The sequence below is a fragment of the Gossypium raimondii genome, chromosome 7, assembly GCF_025698545.1.
Source record: "Gossypium raimondii isolate GPD5lz chromosome 7, ASM2569854v1, whole genome shotgun sequence".
Classification (NCBI taxonomy): Eukaryota; Viridiplantae; Streptophyta; class Magnoliopsida; order Malvales; family Malvaceae; genus Gossypium; species Gossypium raimondii.
In genome coordinates this window covers 2,308,286-2,324,636 of record NC_068571.1, presented here as the reverse complement: position 1 = coordinate 2,324,636, position 16,351 = coordinate 2,308,286, and positions in this window count along the sequence as shown.

The window sequence follows — 16,351 nt, the reverse complement described above, 5'->3', positions numbered from 1 at the left end:
AATGAAGTTAATTTTTTTAAAAAAATAATATTAATCTATTTGAGACTGAAATCTTGGGCCTATATTAGTAAAACGCTTAGCTCAATATGTAGAAAGGTCATCCATATTAGGCCGAAGCCCAATATCAATGTAAAATTTAAAAACCCAGAAATCTAACCATGTTGAGTGTTGCGGAAGGGTAGCTTAGAGAAATCGAAATTAGATGTGGTGTAGGTCTAAAAAGGCCTTTTAGGGTTTCAATCAGGTGCAACAATTGTGCATGATGGACAATGTAGTTGAAGGGCAGCCACATAGGTAGTTGATAGGGATGTGCTACGTGGTGCCACTTAACGCTTCAAATTCCCTATAGATGCCATTTGGAGACACATCACGAGTCCCTTTAGTGAATGAGTTAAGAGAACAGAGAAGTTCCTTACAACTAAATCTCACTCCAAGATAAAATTTTCAAGTATGCTTATTGGAGTCAAGTTGACTTCATGGTTGGAGTATGCTTTAGAAAAAGATGTTCTGATGTAAACTAACTAGTGTTTATTCATGTAAGATCATCTTGGAGGAATCCACAAAGGCCAAGTTCCTTGCCCAATCATGTGCCTCACCCCAAGACATTTTAGAGAAGTCTACAGAGACCTAAGCTCTCTACTTGATAATGTGCCTCCTCCTAAGACATTTTAAAGGAGACCACATAGATAGAAGCTCCTTGTCCAGTCGTGTTCTTTATCCCAATATGTCTTACAGTCATATGCCTCATCCCAAGATGACCTAGAGGAGTCAATGACGGCCCAAGCTCCGTTCCTGGTAATGTGCCTCATCCTAAGGCATCCTAAAGAAGTCTATGGAGGTCGAAGCTCCCTGCTCGATCATACACCTCCTACCATTCCAACTTGAAGGAGTTAACTATGGCTTAAGCTCTCTGTCATGCCATGTGCTTCTTCTAAAGGTGATATAAAGGAGAGTGAAAAATAAATAAATAAAAATTTAAATTGAGCATTGTGTTATTTATAGCAATAAACCCTAGATCGAATTAGTACATGTGTAACACCCCTCAACCCGTTTCAAAATACGGATGTGTACTGATGCTACCAAAGCATGTACAAGTAAGAAATCTTAGATTTATTTAAGAATTGATAGTTTAAAACATTTTTATAAAATAATTAAAATATGTTTTAGACAAGATTTAAAGTTTTCAAAACAATTTAAAATAATTTAGGATTGATTCAGAGTGAATGGAGGTGACCAGAACTCAAAACGAGCTTCGAAAGGTCAAAGCTACTTAAAATAGTGTAGTGCTGAAACATGCATGACGTAGCGACGTGGAACATTTGATATCATGACGTGATTGACTGATTTAATGAGGTCGCAACGTGAGAAAAGAGAAGTTGTGACGTTGGGCACCGAGGTCATGACGTTGCAACTTCATGGACACGGCGTGACACACTGAGTTCACCCAAAACACTTAAAAACCACTCTAAAACATATCTCAAATATCAGCTTATCATTCCAACATAAATCATGTAACTATAAATCAGAACTTAATTTCACTTAAGCTTGAAAACTTAGCACGAACACATCCAAAACAAAAGATACATATTTGTTTAAAGAAACGCGAAAAAGGCTCAAGTTCATCATTTAACTTTACAATTGCTTTAGTAATCTAAGTTTTTGTGTACATGCCAATAATTCAATACAAATGGTACTTGAACACTTGAATTACAACCTTAGCATCTCGATGGATGATGTGATGCTCCCAAGCCAACACCATGACTTCTTGATAAGTCCAAACTTATGTGTTTTAAAAAACTAATGCGTGAGCTTCAAAAGTTTAGTAAGTAGCTAGAGATAAACTTAAATAAATCTTGGTGAATTTATTGGAAAAAGACTAAATTGTATAAAGTACAAAATTATTTTTTCTTATCCCTTTCATGGACGTTGGGAGCTTTTTGAAAGTACGAAGAACTTTCTTCGTACTTTTATTTTTTATAATTGTCATATATATTAATTAAAATAATAAAATGTCTTAATAAAATATTATCTTAAATAATAATAAAATATCACCAACATTATAATTATAATCCAAGGGTCCATACCCTTTCCTTAATCTTCAAGTAAATCCAATGGTCATGATTCATCCATACACTCAAGGGCATTTTAGTAATTTTATCTTTCTTGCAAAATGACTATTTTGCCCTCGACACTTTTTAATATTTACAATTTCACCATTCACACATTTGGAAAAATTACAACTATAGACCTTGAACTTTTTCCACTTTTCACTTTGAATCCTTAAGTTTTGAGTATTTATGATTTATCCTCATTACTTTTCACTTCTTTATGATTTAATCCTTGCTTCAAATCATTATCTCACAACATATTACTTGTTTTAACTTCCTTCAATATCCAATACTCTTTTCTACTAACATTGATAATTCACATTTTATTTACTCTAAGATATCTTGACACAAATATTCTCAAATTTACAATTCTTACGATCAAGGAGACTTTAAGGATGTTACAATAGTATTTAAATAAAAGAATATAATAGAAAAGGAGAGAAGAGTCACTTATGGTATATTTCTTAAAGGTTGGTTTTGGCAAATTGGGAGAAACTAACCCTAAAGAAGAAGAAGAAAGGAAAAGGTAGAGCAAATCAATCTTGGATTTAAGCAATTGAGGTGTGTATCTACTTAGATTTTTTTTTTTTTTTTGAGATTTTTTATGTTTTGAATGGTTTGGTGTTAAACCCATAAAAATATTTCAACAATCTTCTCTTTTAAAATTTTTAGTTGACTTTCCAGTGAGTTTCTGGAAACATTATTGTTGAGTATAATATAGAAGAAAATAATTGTTTGAAGTTTTTGATGCGTGTGTTTGGTTAGTTTTAAGTAGTTAACTTTGACTCACTGAAAATATTTAGGTGCTGGTTTGTTTCAAAATGTAGCTGTTTTATATATATATATATAGTTTGGGCATAATTAAGCATGCTTGAAAAGCAAGCATTTAAAAGCAATAACTCCATGGTTGTATCCTCATCACATTCCTCATAATTCATCAAATTATTTTTCAATAATCTCATTACATAAAATATCATGCATCAGTTTTTCATTAAAACAACTTACAAATAATTAAAAAGAACATCATGCATTGGTAAGAAAGAAAAAATGTGTTCTTAGTGATCTAAATGGAATGAACTTGTTTGTCACATCCAAAGAAATCAACTTCCATGTGACCTCTTTTTTTTCATTTTGCATTATTTTAAAAGGATCTCCCCTCCTAATTGACAACTCGATCCACCCGGAACACCTGGAAACCCGACAAACACCACTTGGAGGTAGCTTTTCTTGGCTAATACTTTGTGTCTTGATCAAACTTTTCTTTCAGTTTGTGGAGAAATTAATGAAAGGAAATGATGGAAGATGGCGACTTGAGCTATTCCAGTGCAATATTACACCGTGTTGAGATTTTTTTCTTCTTTTTTCTGTATATTCCACTCTTTTTTCATCAGTTTTCTTCCATTCTTCAAACCTCTTGCAGTGATCATGGCATACCTCACTTGACATTTATCTGAGTTTTGTAATATTGGCAGACCAGAAGCCATATAATCTGGAAATATCAAAAACCTTTTCCTATTACATTATTCCAAACTGTATGTAATTGCAGATTAAATTGAATCTATCACAATCACAACATCACGTTACACCCTTTGCTAAAATATACGGTATGTTCTTAGTTGGAGAACATAAAAAGTGAACAATAGACATAATTAAAAGAAAAGGAAAAGGAAATAAGAAAATCTTTGCAGATTTTCAATGGAGAAGGAATATTATTAATTCATGATTCATTACCGACAGTAAGAAGCAAAAGTGAAGAACTCTTCCACTATATTAAAGTTTCAATTGGATTTTAAATGACAAAATACATTGAATTCCACCAACTTTTATATTGTGATGAAATAAGACAACTTGTAGTTGCAGTTCAATCAGTCAATCTTTTCTGGTAAAGCTTTTGTATATTATATATATTTTAAGCTAAAATTGGAAATCAACGTCAATTAAATCATCATCAGTTTTTATGAAATGAAATTTCATATTCTTGTTGTCTTCAAAGAGATTTCAAGATCCAAAATCTTGTGATCAGAAAGCATCTTTAGGCACCAACAATTATGGCAAAGATGCAATGTTTAGTGAGAGAATAACTATAATGTCATTTCGAATCCAGGGCTAATGCTTTTAAGATGCGTCAATCAAATTTATGATTTTTTTCCAACTTTTGTAATCTTTTTTCTAATCTTGATATTGTGATACTTTTTATACTAGAAAAAGATAAAACTATTTCAAAATTAAACCTCGGGGGCTTCATTTAAAATTGATTCTAAATATAGATATATTACATTATTTGTTGTTAAATTTTGTTTAAAATTATGTTTCATTCATTTAATTTTTAAAAGTTACATAATAATTATTAACATTATTGAATTGTTACATTTTGTTTATCCGTTCGTTAACTTTTGTTAAATAGTTTTCGATTGAAGTATCATCTGGTGCTGCGCCCATATCTTATGCCAACTGAAGAAGCAACTACAAGATCTTTTGGATAAATGATTTATTTGACCAAGTGTCTCACCTTGGGGAGCACCAATCTTGTTCGTGAAAAAAGATGAGACTTTCCGCTTATGCATCAATTACCGCCAACTGAACAAAGTAACCATGAAGAATAAATATCCGCTACCTCGGATAAAAGACTTGTTTGACCAGCTAAGTGGAGCTACCATTTTCTCCAAGATCGACTTGCGGTCTGGTTACTACCAAGTAAAGATCAAGGGTGATGATGTTCCAAAAAATGCGTTTCATTCATGTTATAGACATTATGAGTTCTTAGTAATGTCGTTCAGATTAACGAATGCGCCAACAGTATTCATGGATATGATGAATGGATTTTCCAACCCTACTTGGACCTTTTTGTAGTCGTCTTTATCAATGATATTTTAGTCTACTCTGAAAGCGTAAAAGATCATGAAGAACACTTGGAAATTATGCTAAGGACTCTGTGAGAGAACAAGTTATACACCAAATTCAATAAATGTGAATTTCGGCTAAGAGAAGTTCATTTCCTAGGTCACGTTATTTTTGTAGAAGGCATAAAGGTAGACCTTGATAAGATTAGTGTTGTGCTTAATTGGAATCTACCAAGAAATGTCACTGAGGTACATAGTTTCCTAGGATTGGCAGGTTACTATAAACAGTTTGTAAAAGGGTTTGCCATGATGGCGACACCTCTCACGCGACTGTTAAGAAAGAAAGAAAAGTTCAAGTGGACAAAGACATGTTAGAAGAGCTTTAACAAGCTAAAAGCAGTTTTAATGGTGGCCTCAATTTTAGCTCAACCAGAGTCTGACATAGAGTACACTTTGTTCATTGACGCATCCCTGAACGGGCTGGGATGTGTGCTCATACAAAGAGGTAAGGTTATGGCATATGCATCTCGCCAACTCAAGCGGCGCGAGAAGAATTATCCAACTTATAACTTGGAGCTAGCAACTGTAGTGCTAAAACTAAATATCTAGGGACATTAACTCTATGGGAGAAGTGTTGAGTGTTCTTGGACCACAAGAGCTTGAAGTACCTAATGACACAAAAGGGGCATTGGATGGAGTTACTGAAAGACTATGACTTAACAATCAAGTACCACATTGGAAAGGCTAACGTAGCGGCAGATGCTTTAAGTAGGAAGACTGTAGCAGTGTTGGCATCTCTTTGAGTGAGTGTTTGCATGACAGACAATAGATCGCTGCTTGTAAAATTGACTGCCCAACCTTCCTTTCTTTAAATTGACTGCCCAACCTTCCTTTCTTTCTCATATTTTGGAGGAACAATTAAAATATGCAAAGTGTGATGATTATGAGAGGCGAATGGCATATAGAGATACTACAAACTTCATTTTGGGAAAGGATGGCAAACTTTGATTTATGGGAAGGATGTATGTTCCAGTAGGAAGTGATTTAAGGCAAGTATTATTAAAGGAAGCTTATCAAAGACCCTTCTCACTTTATCCAGGAAGTGTTAAGATGTATCGCGATTTAAAAAGTTTATATTGGTGGCCTAGAATGAAAAAGGAGATATCAGAGTATGTCTTGAGTTGTTTGACTTGCCAGCAAGTGAAGGCAAAACATCAAGTTCCCTCGGGGAAGCTATATCCTTTAGATATTCCTGAATGGAAGTGGGACAAGATTGCCATGGATTCTGTTTCGGGTTTTCCTCTCAATCCGACTAAGAAGAATGCAACCTGGGTGATTGTAGATCGACTCACTAAGTCAACCCATTTCTTTCTTTATGCACAACTATTGGTTGGAAAGATTGGCGGAACTTTACATATATGAAATTGTGCGCCTCCACGGTATACTGACGTCTATAGTGTCAGACCAAGATCCAAGGTTCACGTCGAGGTTTTGGAATTAACTGGGAAAAATGTCTTCCTTTGGCAGAGTTTGTATACAACAACAGTCATCATGCTAGCCTGGGAATGTCACTTTTCGAGGCACTGTAAATAAGAAGGTGTTAATCACCCACCTAGTGGTTGGAACTTAGTGAGAAAAAAATAATTGGTACTGACTTGGTACAATAAATGGAAAAGAAGGTTTCAGTCGTTCGAACTCATTTAAAAGCTGCTCAAGATCATCAGAAGGTTTATGCTAGCAAAAAAAGGAAGGATATTTTATTTGAAGTAGGAGACAATGTATTTTTGTAAGTTTCTCCATGGAAAAGGTTATAAGATTAGGACAAAAAGGAAAGTTAAGTCTGCATTTTATAGGACCATACGAAGTATTGGAGCGAGTTGGTCCAGTGGCGTGTAGATTAGCACTGCTGCCAGAACTGTCAAAGATCCATAACGTGTTCTACGTATCCATGTTGAAGAGATGTCGATTAAATTCAAATAATGTGATACAAGTAAAAACTCTAGAGGAGGAGCCCAACTTATCTTATGAGGAAGAAGTGTCTATTCAAATTTTGGCAAGAAAAGTAAAAGAATTGAGAAATAAAAGAATTCCACTGGCAAAAGTATTGTAGAGGAACCACAATACGGAGGAAGCCACTTAGGAAAGAGAGAACCTAATGAAAAAGCAACTCCCTCAGCTATTTGTAGGTAAGAAATTCGAGGATGAAATTTTCTAAGTGAGGGAGAGTTGTAACGACTCGTCGGGCGTAGATTATACCAATAAATTGTTGGCGTATAATTGATTAAGCCAAGGGTAGTAAAAGGGTTAGATTAGCAAATTATCTGTTAAAATGTTTGGTTGGCGTATTGTGTGAATTCGACAGTACACCTTTTTGGACGATGCCTTGCTGGAATTTGCTATTTGGCAAACTCTTTTATGAGATAATCCGCCAACCCCAGATGTTCTGGGCAAACTTGCTAGTTCGCAGAGCTATAAAATTACTTTATGTGGAAACGATAGCTCAATGAGTATCGTTAGAGTCTAGTTAAAACCTAGTTGGAATTGAACTTGATACTGTAGAGGATAATTTAATATGTTTAGGTAGCTGAATAACCTATTTAATTTGTCGCTTGAGTGCACATGCAATGTTTTACCACTCTGATTAGTGGTAGTAATTGCGTTTGGTAAAAGATTAGACCTCAGATTTTGTTAAGCAAGTTTAGTCTCAGATTTTAAGGGTGATAGTGGGATTTCTGACCTTCACACTAAGCTTATTTTCTGTTGTCTGTGTTATAAAAAGATACCTATAGCTAGCATGTTTCACCTTTGTTTACTTTTTGTTCTTCCATACCTCTCTAATTTTTTTTAGTTATCTTTGCTAAAGAAGATGATGAAGGTTTCCAAAAGCTTGCCAAAATGTCATTGATAAGTACCAGCTGACTGGTAATTTGTGGGAACCCTTAGGTTGATGACGAGGGAATTTATGTATTTGCATTCATGCATGCATAATCTAATTTTAGTAGATAAATGGTCTGATAATTATGATTGTTTCTTATTTAGCTCAATAAGTTGGTGAAGGTTCAAGCAATCGAGGAAAAGGACTAGCAGAGTAGATTCTGTCTTGAAGTATCTGGTGAGTTTCTTCTTACTTCCTTTGAGTTATAAAGCTCTATGATATGTGGTTATGTGAGGTAAGTTATCTTTGCTGGAAATAGGTCGATGTGGTGTGTATTGACATATGTGTATTAAATCAGTGTTGGGTGTGTGAACATAGCCATGGTTGAGGTAAAAATACCTACCTTGTGTGTGAGCCCAGTACCAGACTATCTGTGACATGTGAAAATATAGAAAGAAGCATTATTCGTGATTCCTCCAGTAGGGCAGCTTTATTAGAAACTAGATTGCCAGATCACGGTCCAACCTTGCGGGAGAACACATGTTCAATTTAACAAGAAATATGAATACTAATATGATTATAGCTAATATGCGATTCTGATTTTTGAAATATGGGTCCAAGGCTAGTACAAGTTGGGTCATAGGTAAGCATAAATGCTGAAGAGAAGTATGTATAAGTTGGCGGTATGTATTCGCCAGGGGTATTGTATGCATTATACTGGCGAAGTGTTATTGCTAAACAACTTTACTGGCAACTTGGTATAATGTGTCTATATGGCTGAGTCTCGAAATTGTCTTTATTTTTGGATTACTATCAGTATCCTGATAATCATTCTGCTTCTATTTGGAACGCACTAAGTTTAATTAAACTTACCCTGTTACTTTTTTTTCTTAGGCTTTTGAGTAGTAAAAGAAGATCAGTAGAAGGAGACTACACCAGAGTTACATCTACGAGTGAGCCACTTGTCTATTCGTATCATGTATGGCTAGTTGGACGATGGTGTATATATACGTTTTGTACTTAACTTTTGTTCTTACCCCATAGTCGTATTGTTTTGTCTTAGAGTGGAATTGCCTACTATTATACATGTGTACCTCAAACTCCCTTGAATTGCACTTGACGAACTTGCCTTTTCTATTAAGTGTATTTGCCATACATGATAGTGTATGATTTAAAGATTGTCTTTATTAATTCCTATTACTTTATCTAAGGGTGCGTTACTAAATAAGGCAAGAATAATGGTCTTTAACTAAAAGGAGAATCCTTACAATTGATTTCTCAAAGACTTAAATTCAGCCAAAGGATTTGAGTCTATTAGTAATGCCCCGGTTCGATGGGTAGTTTATTTGGCTGATTGATATACGTCATGCCTTTCTAATAGGCTAAAGGGTGTTACAACGTTAGTGGAAGAGGTGGTTACAAGTATTATGTAACATTTATTGATGACTATTCTAGATATGGGTATGTATACCTAATACACTGCAAGAGTGAAACCTTTGATAAATTCAAAGAGTTTTGTATAAAAGTGGAGAAACAACTAGGTTTACCCATAAAGACACTTAAGTCTGATCGAGGTAGGGAATATTTATCTGATGAGTTCTTAGGGTACCTCATAGAGATTAAGATTTTATCCCAATTAATCACACTGGGCACTCCACAGCAGAATAGTGTGGTAGAGAGAAGAAATTGAACGTTATTAGATATGGTACATTCGATGTTAAGTTATTCGAAGATGCCAATCTTTTTTTTGGGGATATGCTGTACAAATGACTTGCTATATTCTGAATGATATGTCAACTAAGGCAGCATCGAAAACCCCATACGAATTGTGGCATGGTAGGAAGCCAAGTCTTAATCATTTTAAAATTTGAGGATATCCGACCCACATATTGGATAAAGATGCGAAGAAGTTGGACTCAAGGGTAGAATTGTGCATGTTTGTACGATATCTAAAGGGAACAAATGGTGGTTTGTTTTATAACCTAAAAGAGCAAATTGTTATAATCTCAGCTTATGCTACTTTCTTTTGAAGAAAGTTACATGAATGACTTCAAACCTTAGAGAAAAGAGGTACTCGAGAAGCTTTCGGGAAACCGTACAAAAACAGTTCCAGAACTGACTCCTAACAATAGACCTACAAACAATCAACAACATATAGAGCCTCGTCGCAGTGGGAAGGTCTCTCGTAAGCATAAGTTCTTTCAATCCAACTTAAGTGTTTTTAATACTGAGTCTACCGAATAAGAAGATCATGACCCGCTCACATATGACGAAGCAATGGAGAGTGTTGATTCCAAGTTCTGAGAAATGACTATGAAAGTTGAGATGAACTTTATGTATTCCAACTCAATGTGGGAACTTGTAGACTTACCAGAAGGGATAAAACCCATAGGGTGTAAGTGGATCTACAAGAGGAAAAGAAATGCAGATGAAAAAGTGGAAACTTATAAGGCTAGACTTGTAGCAAAAGGTTATACTCAGAAAAAAAAACATCAATTATAAAAAAAACCTTCTCTTCGGTTACCATGCCCAAGTCATACCACATAGTACTATCCATTGCGGCAACTCTCGATTACGAGATCTGGCAAATAGATGTCAAGACATTATTTTTTAATGACTATATTGAAAAGAGCATCTATATGATCCAACCCGCCAGATATATAATTAAAGGAAATGTGCATAATGTTTGCAAACTGCTTAGATCCATATATGGGCTTAAGCAAGCGTCCCGCTTATGGAATCAAAGATTCGATCAAGTGATCAAGACTTTTGGATTTGAGTAAAACATAGATGAACCTTGTGTTTATAAATATTTAGGGGAAGAGAAAGTGGTCTTTCTCATTCTATATGTCGATGATATTCTACTTATTGGGAATGATGTAGGGATATTCTAATCAGTTAAACTATGGCTAACCCAACAGTTTAGCATAAAAGACTTGGGAGAAGCTAATTTTGTTCTAGGTATTCAAATCCTAAGGGATCAAAAGAATAAAGTGATAACGTTGTCTCAGGCTTCATACATAGACAAGATATTGGAGCGTTATGCAATGACCGATTTGAATAAGGGAAATCAACCCTCTGTATCGGGATTCATCTCTCTTTAGAGGGCTACCAAAGACAGTAAAAGAAAGAGAGAACATGAGAAAAGTTTCTTATCCTTCGGCAGTAGGAAGTTTCATGTATGTTTTGCTATGCTATGCACATGCCCAGATATTTGTTTTGTAATGGGATTGATAAGTTGATATCAGACGAAATCCAAGAACAAGGCACTGGCAAGCAGTTAAGCATATACTCAAGTATTTATAGAGAACGAGGGATTATATGTTTATGTATTCCAGAGGAGACCTCACTCCTATCAGATATACTAATTCTAACTCCCAAACGTGTTGGTGTTCGAGGAAATCAGTATCGGGCTGTGTTTTTGTCTTTGACGGCGAGTTCATTGTGTGGAAAAATGTAAAACAAACTTATATTGCTGACTCCATTATGGAGGCTGAATATGTGGCTGCTTCTGAGGCTACCAAAGAAGAAATATGGCTTCAAAAGTTCCTCACGAATCTTGAAGTCTTTCCTAGTATGGCAAAAACTATTACACTGTATTGTGACAACATGCGGCAATAACTAATATCAATGAGGTGAGAAACGACAAGAGGACGGAACATATCGATTAAAAGTAACATATCATAAGGGAGGCAGTTGCAGATGAAATCATGGATATAGTCAAGGTCGTATAGGAGGACAACCTTGCCAACCCGTTTACCAAGACTCTACTAGTTACTAGTTTTGAAAAACGCGTAGAGAGCATGAGAATGTGGAATATGACTCATCTACTTTGCTAGGGAAAGTGGTTGACTGTTATATCTAGTGCCTTAAGTGTAGTATATTCATTTGTAAACTTGAAATATTTTTGAACAAACTAGTTAATAAAACAAAATTTAGTGATTACATTAATATACTTTGTATAATCGTCCTCACATGGTTTTTGTTCGCAAAGCAAAATGGAAGAAAATGTTACTCATTGGTTGTCTAAATGTTTAACTAATACTAAGTGATATTATATGGTCGGATCGTAGTATGCAAAGACAAATTTTATTAGTAGACGAACCTAAACATGTCCTTAGTCTAGTTGGAAATAAACAAATTGATTAAAAGACTAAAATGACATATATTAAGTCTAATTGGGAAGATGTCTTGTCTTGGGCATCAGAGTGGATGACTCCTAGAAGATAAAGACGTAGATGTGACTGATTGGATTGACTGTACATCGGACAAGACCCAATCAGAATAGATCCTGAATTTATTTATGGATTTATTCACTTTTGACGTTCATAATGTGACATACCTAAATTCTGAGTGGATGGCGGACTATGTGTGCGTGACTCATACACTTTGATGTGAGTAAAAGCTTGAATGAACCAAAAGATGGTGTGTTGGGTGTACGACGTCTGTAGTATGTAGCGTAATTCACAACAGTGAAATTCATAGCCCAAAACATGGGTAAATAAAATCCTCTCATTGGCATTACATGGTTGATGAAAAGTAAACATGGCTACAGGTCGTCCATCTTTATGATGGATGACTTGATCACTATTTGATAGTAATTGACTTTTCATGAAAGAAGATGTAATGGTTACCATGAGATAAAATAGGATCATATTGGGAGAACGAATATTATACCAAATAGAACAATGATATCTTATTAAGGTAACACACTCATGACAAGGTCATTGGACGAGCACTGAGTAGTTATTTTCGTAATGGTATGTCGTTGGGGAAAGCTCAATCACGATACTATAGTGAAATGACTTCATGACTAAATGAGTTTATAATTAATAGGCAAAAAGCCAAAACTTAATTATAAACTATTTGAGCCTTAACTACATATGTCCAATCGGTCCTTCTGTTAGCTTGTAGAAACTAGAAATGAATTGTGTGTTTGAATAGAAATGAATAGAATCGATAGGAAAAAAATGAAAACATTTAAGAATGATTATGGTTCTCTCTGAAATAGAGAAATGAAATGATTTGAAAATAAATGTAGGTTTCCAAAAATGGAAATAGGAATGGGAATGGGAATGGGAATGGAAATGATCCATTTATAATCCTATATTTATTACTTAAAAATCATCAGAAGAATAAGTTTACATTTTTGGACTGTTTTGAAGCCCAAAAATGAAAATAAATCATTCAGTCATAGTGAACATAAATTTTGGATGACCTAGATATTGCTTAAATAAGGTTTGTAGTTCAAATTTGATTTCCCCTCTGAACTCTTCTTTGAGCTTCTTGAGATGAGAGTTAAGCTTGGTGTCCTACTGAGAGAGCTCTACCTGGAGTTGAGTGACCTCTTTTTGAAGATGGCCTTTCTCTTTTTGTAGTTGCATGGTCAACCCTTCACCGGCTATGGGGATCGAGAGGATCTAATGCCTTTGATACGAGCAAGCTAGCAATGAGAAATGAATAGAAGAGAGAAAGGAGATAGAGCAAGAAAATCGAGAGAGAAAGATGAGGAAAACAAATTCAATTCCTTTCTTTTCATAATTATTCCCTACAACCATTTCTTACTCAAATATCATATGGAACAATGGTTAGGAGGTTGGTTACTCAAGCTGTTACTCAACAACTGTGGCCTTCCTCCAATCTGCATTGTTTTACTTAATTGAACTTAACAATCAAAACACATCATTTCTAAACGTCCATACACATGAACCAATTTGCACCGTTTCACCGATGGTTCCTTAAACCAAAACGGTGTGTAGCACCGTGTTCGAAAATTGAGTTTAGAAAGCGCAACAAAAATTAAGTTTAAAGAAAAATAGAGTTTTAAAAGTTTTTCCTAAACTAGAACTTGGTTGTGATATCTAAAGTAATAAACACTTAATCAAAATTGTACATTTTCAATTTGTCTAGGATAAACACTTCGACCGAGTAGTCTTCTCCGCTATCTTCAAGCTTATGCTGCCGAGTTTGGGCTCGTTTCGAATTAGAAAATTTTCCACAATATTACCAGTGGTGTAATTTTGTAATTTCTCTAAACTTTTGGGTCAAGTTGTAAATAAAAAAATGTCTCTAGGAGGAGGGAGTGAAAAAGTGGAAAGAAAATAAATTGAGTGTAGTTGATTGGGAAGAAAAGTGAGAGGAAGAAAATAAGAGAAATGAATTGTTCCAAATTGAAATGATGAGAAGAGATAAAATGAGATAGAGGTGTATGTTAGTTCAAAATTATGCATTTTTCTAATTTTTTTTATTTCCTTTCTTTTCGTTTTCAACTTTAACAAGTAATAGAAAGAACAATTATATTTTTCATATTTTTATTTTTCCATCTTTCAATTAATTAAAAATCCTCGATGAAAAGACATTAAAAATGAAAATTAAAATATTAGAAAAAAAATTAAAAAAAAAACAAGAGTGGTGGTCGATTAAGTATTAGCTCAATTGGCACGGACATTGTTGCCAATGCAAGAGGACGTGGGTTTGAGTGCGCTAAAGTGCATTATCCTCCTATTTATAGGTTGGGGAGGGACTAAGAGTGGTTCTGAACATTAAGTCACAAAGAATGAAGTGTTGCTAGATATTAGATATTAGGTTGATATATAAACTCATAATTAATTCTACATTATTTTAACAATATCATTAATCAAATACATATTTATATAATGACGTTAGACCATTAGGTAATGTGCCCATAGATTTCAAGTATTTTGATTATGATTTTCTTTTTTCTCTCTTAAGTACTAACTCATTAAAAAGTCCATAGTTTTAATTCACATATTTAGCACAACTATGACACTTGACAAATTGTTGACCCTTTTTTTTTTTTAGCATTTCAACTTTGCTGATTTACCGATTTATAAAAATAAATTTAGTATCTACTCTTCACAACAAATCGGACCAGTAGTTAAATCGGTTAGTTCGATTCAATTAAAAATTATTAAAAATTTAAATAAAAAATCAGGTTAATCAATTTTTTAGTCAATTCAATGGGTCTATACTGGTTCTCAATCTAACCGGTTCAAAACCACTCTTTGAACTGACACCTTAGTCAGTTCCTGATTCAACCAGTTCAATCGACTAGTTCGGTCCCATTCAAACAATATTAACTCTCCAATTATTGATAAAAATTCCATTTTTTAAAGTATGATCTCGATTTTAAATTTTATAAGTGAAAAAAAGAAGTAAACTTACAAGGCAAGGTGGATTTTCTTAAATCCATCATCGTTTCATAGTTCATATGTTTAGCTCCAGTCCCTGCCTCTAGACCTGCTAATGGGCTGGGCCACTCGGCCATCTCGAAGGCCCGCTCGAAAAGTGAAAGGGTTTGGGCAAAAATATAGACCAGAAAAATGGGCTTGGGCAAAAAAAAAATGCCAGTTTTAAAAATGGATCAGGCCTCAGGTAAGACATTTTTTGCCCGAGCCTGGCCCAGCTCCACCCGATTTCACTAAATGACAAAAAAATCTGTTATTATTATTTTAATGATATTTTCTTGTTGTTTTCTCCCTATTTTGCTACCATATCACTATTATGTTGCTACTATTTTGTTGTTATTGTTTGAATATTGTATGACACTTGTTTTATTGTTAATTTTTTTATTATTTTAGAGATATTTTCTTGTTAAGTTGCATTTATTTTAGTATTATTTAAGTATAAATATTTTTTAAAATTTATTTTTAATATGTTTGAAAATATTTATTTTAATATTTTTGATGTATTATATATGTTTAAAAATTATATAAAATAATATAATAAAAAAATTTAATATGAGCGGGTCGGATCAGGCCCAGGTTTTAGCATTTTTATCTAGGGCGGGCTTGGGCAAATTTTTAGGCCCATTTTTCAGGCTGTACCAGACATGGGCCTAGTAAATGGGCTTAAATTTTTACTTGGGCCTCGCCCATGATCACCTTTACCCGCCTTGCTCCATTATGGATATATAATTTTAAAAATTACTATCACTTCCATGGATTTCGACGTTTCCATCTCCAACCCAGCATGCTCTGTTTCAATTTTATTTTTAATGCTTTTCTTTATTATTTTCAATCGTTTAAAAGGGAAATAAATATTTAAATATAATTCTTCAAAAATTATTTAAACATTAAATGTATATATTTTTTAAAAATACGTTATTAAATTTTTACCTTTTTATTAGTTTATATATAAAAATAAAATAATAATTTTATATAGTGAAAAGGGTGCGAGACGAGGCAAACAATTATTATAATCCATGCCCACTGTCCCAAAAAAATAAATCATGTATTACCCCACGTCAACCTTTCAAAAAAGAAAATTTGCTCCATTTAAAGCAAATCATTTCGGAATCCAAACAGTTCAAAATTGTCATCCATAGTTTAAAGAATTTTTCTTTCTTTTATATTAAAACCAACTCAACTTTTATATAATTCATACTTCATTACTATTAAACATGGAGAGATTCGAAATAAAGAAAGAGTAAGCTACACATTAGTTATTAAATTATGGATATATTTTTGTTTTGATCACTGAATTACTTAAAATTTTTATTTAAGTCA